The sequence below is a fragment of the Arachis ipaensis genome, chromosome B10 (genome assembly GCF_000816755.2).
Source record: "Arachis ipaensis cultivar K30076 chromosome B10, Araip1.1, whole genome shotgun sequence".
Classification (NCBI taxonomy): Eukaryota; Viridiplantae; Streptophyta; class Magnoliopsida; order Fabales; family Fabaceae; genus Arachis; species Arachis ipaensis.
The window spans coordinates 28,042,223-28,046,539 of record NC_029794.2 but is presented as its reverse complement, the minus strand read 5'-3'; positions in this window follow the sequence as shown (position 1 = coordinate 28,046,539).

Sequence of the window (4,317 nt, the reverse complement as noted above, 5' to 3'; positions counted from 1 at the left end):
AGTTAGAAAAAGATAACCGTCTTAATAGTTGGATGGTGCACTTACGTGTTTTCATATAAACGTGTTAACGTGTTTAGTTTAAATGAATAATCAATCTTTCCTGTTAGAGAAAAATCCAAATAAACCCCTGACAATTACCTCGAAAGACAACGAGGCCCTTGACAAAAAAAATTTAACCCGGTCCCTGACAAAAAAAACCCAACCCGGCCCCTGAAAATTACTTCGAAAGGACAACGAGGCCCCTGTGCCAAAAAAAATCAATGTTATTTTTTTTGGCACAGGGACTAATCAGTCCCAAAAAAAATTATCAGGGGCCGGATTGGGTGTTTTTTTTTTCTTGGGGGCCTCGTTGTCCTTTCGAGATAATTGTCAGGTCGGATGGGGTATTCACTCTTCCTATTATTTAAAATAGACGGTTTATTTTCCTTATTATTTAAAATCGTCCATCTTCTCTAAAATATTCTATTTTTAATAATATTTTTTATTATTTTTTAAAAATTATATTTAATTATTTATAAATACATATATCTCATTTACAATATAAACGAGATAATATATATCTCATTTACAGTATAAACGAGATAATTATCTCCTTTACACTGTAAACGAGATATGTGTAAAATTATCTCATTTACCGTGTAAACAAGATAAAAGAGGGGTATTTATTTCGGTAAATATTTTTTAAATTATTTATTTCGATAATTATTATATTTATTTAATTTATAAAAATAAAAAATTCCTTCTCCATGTGAAAGATGATATTAAAGAACCATTCTCAAATCAGATTCACTTATTTTAAAGTCCAAAATACGTTGTTTAGCTTGTAAATAAAATAGTATCTCTGTAAATCTATATATATTTACATCTGCACCTTATAATTCTCTATAAATTAAATGATATTATTGTATCTTATAATGCTCATCATGTCCAAAATAAGCACACTTACACTTAATTATCTTCTGGTCATCTCATACAAAATCTTTTTAAGTTTCTTTTTGCCCATGACTACTGATCTATTATCTTGACCAAATGTTCTACAATCTCTTGCGGTTCACATCACGTCTAAATTACCTCACACGAAATTCCACCATCATTTTGACAATAAATCCCATTACACAATAAATATTATCATCTAGAATATCATTTTTTACTATTCGATCTTCTGTTTTCATTCAACATAACTAATTTAACTATAATAAGATAACATTTAATGATAATCAGATACCCCTCTTATCTGTCAACTTTAGTCTCCATTTTTTTTGTCTCAAACCTATTGTTAAAAATGGACTTTTAAACAACAAATTTATAAAACCTAAAATGTTTCATAATAAAAGCCAAAGCAAATTGACGAAAATTGCCAGAGAGATTTTCATGAAATAACTTATGTACCAACAATAATATAAGAATACAAAAAATACAGTACATGATTTAGTGTTATTCATTATTTTAATCCCACAAATATAATATATGTTAAAAGAAAAAAAAAAGACTAATAATAACAATGGATTTTGTTTATCAACCAAAGTCTAAGAAGCATTACAAGAAAATTGAGTATTTGTAATAAAATTCTTTACAATAATTTCATTCAGTTTATACTCATTTTAATAAAATTACAAGAAAATAATTGAAATAAAATGTCTTTCAGTATAAGAGCTAAAGTATAAAATGAATACAAAATATAAAGACTAAATTGAGTATAACAACTTCTACGAGGACTTGATCACAAACATCTTAAACTCTTACCAACATAATTACAAAATTTTATATCATAAGAACTTATAAAAAATTAGATAAAATTATAAATAAGATTAACTACTATTTATACTCACAAAAAATTGTAACTAATCTTATATACATAAAAGAAAAAATAGATTTTAATAGACAAAACTATTAAATTTTAAAAAATTATCCAAAATTTCTAAACTATTATTAACACCACCTCAGCCCTTAACTTCCAACACTTTACACTATGGAAAGCTAAATTTATTGATCGGACAGTGTTAAAAAAAATAAAATTGAACCATCTCTTCATCAATTTTTATATTCGAAGACAATATAGTGGTAACATTCATAGAAAATTCTTTCAATAATAGTAAAAAAATCTTGCGAAGACACCAATATTTATACTTGCGGCGTTTAGAACTCTAATTTCATTGCTGAAAAACTTCAAACGAGGATCAAGTATATATATATACATATATTATAATCACAAATCTAATTTCTATCTTCTTATCAATAAAAAAGCATTAGTATATTAAATTGAAATAGCTAGTAGGATGGAGCATGCAAGATCTGATTAATTAATCTATGTAAATTGTAATTAGGAGTTTTATGTGCTTTTTTAATTTTAGTGAGGTTAATTTTTTTTAATAGAAAAAGGCTGTAAATTCAGATTGTTCAATAAAATAGATCCAAGAATCAAGAGAAGGCTATTCACAGGGGAGGAAGAAGAGTGCTTATTAGTTGCGCATTACATTCATAACAATAAATGAGTCTTCATAGCGAGACTGTTATTAATAAGAATCACTGGCATATCATAACGGCATGAAAACAAAGAGAGCATCTAAGTTTTGTATAGGATGAGAGTTAGATGAGGAATTTAATATTCATACGTAAAAATAGTAGTTTATTTTTATAAATATTTTTAAAATATAATTCAGGTTAACAAAGACAAGATGAATGAAACAATAAGGATTTAAATAAACGGGAGATTCAATATTATAGGTGGTATAAAATATCCATATTTATGGATTCTAGGTGTATCACCTTTTTGTGCAATGCCTGATTAAAACTGGGGAACACAATATAATATCAGTCTGATGGAATAAGACAGCAATAATACTTTTCTAAAACCATTTTGTCTTAAATTTATTAGTACTAATGAGACCTGCCTAATAAAAGTGTTAGTTTAATGGGCTTAATATGAAGTACGAACAGTTTGGAGGCTCATCCTTAAACGCTCCTTGTTAAGTATGGAGTGCTGCACACCTTGTAAATTCGTAAATCTAAACTCTTCATTTATTATATTTTATTTGAATGGTCTGAATTTAAAAAGGTAATCTGTTAATCAGGTTAATCATTTTTTGATAAGTTTTAGATTTTTTTTAAGTCTCAGGTATTGGGCTGAAATTCAAAATAAAAAAATAGTATATAAATATTAAAAACAACATGTCTGAACAAAAATTATTGGACTTTAGAATTAAAATAAATAATACATAAAAATAAGTTAAAAATTCATGTACTAAATCTAGGAAAAAAGATATATTAGAATTTTAAAAAAATAATATTAAATATATATTATGTATATAATATTAAAAATAATACAAATAATTGTTTAAATATAATTATATTTTAATTTTTTATTCTATTACGTACACGTTGAGGATAATTTGAAATAAAAGATAATGGACTTGTTGTAACTGTCATATATTTTGTGCTTTAATTGCGTTGTCATCTGAGAATCATGGCGCCTTCATGGAGACGTTTGGAGTTAGCCAACCAGCAGCGACGACAGAAAGCGTCTTCCTTTTATGTGGCAGCAATTTTTCGGGTTTTGAAGGTCCATTTATGGTAGATGTGGAATGTGGTGGGTTCAAGAGCGTCAAAATCTGTGGCTAGACAGAACAATAGTGGAAGCACCTGCTAGCAAACAAAACAGTGAAAATGCTTGAAGATATCACATCAACAATAACAGAAATTTTTCTGAGTACTTTTCTGGTGTAAAGATAGTCCTGTGTTAAACGAGCGAATTAGTTTTTTTGTTAGTGCCGGTTTGTTTGTTCAACCCATAACAAAAAAAATAACAATAATAAATAAATTTAATTTACCTAATTACTTTTGATAACAGGTTAACTTTTAAAGAGTGCTGCACTCCCTACTTTGCCTAGAGTGCACTAGCTTTCGCCCAGTTTGGATCTAATAAATGTTAACAATTTCATTTTTTTAAGTATTAATTTAAGTGAAATATTAATTATAATATTAAAGAATATATCTATCTAATATCACCCGATTGATTGATTATTGATTATTTGTTAGTTATATTTTTTTCATTTTTAATATTTTTACGTAGTACGAAAATAAAAGTATATGCGAGTGACTTAATCACTTAGTCCTCTAAATATTTTTAGTTTGCGAATTTGGTTATGAATAATTCACAATAAAAAAAAAGTAATGACTATGCAAAAGAAAAAAATTGTTGCAAAAATAAAAATTAATTTTTTAATATTTTATTCGATAAAAACTCATCTAATATTTTTTATTTTTATTATTATTTGGATTTTTTCTTTACTTATATATTTGAAAATTAACATTTTTAAA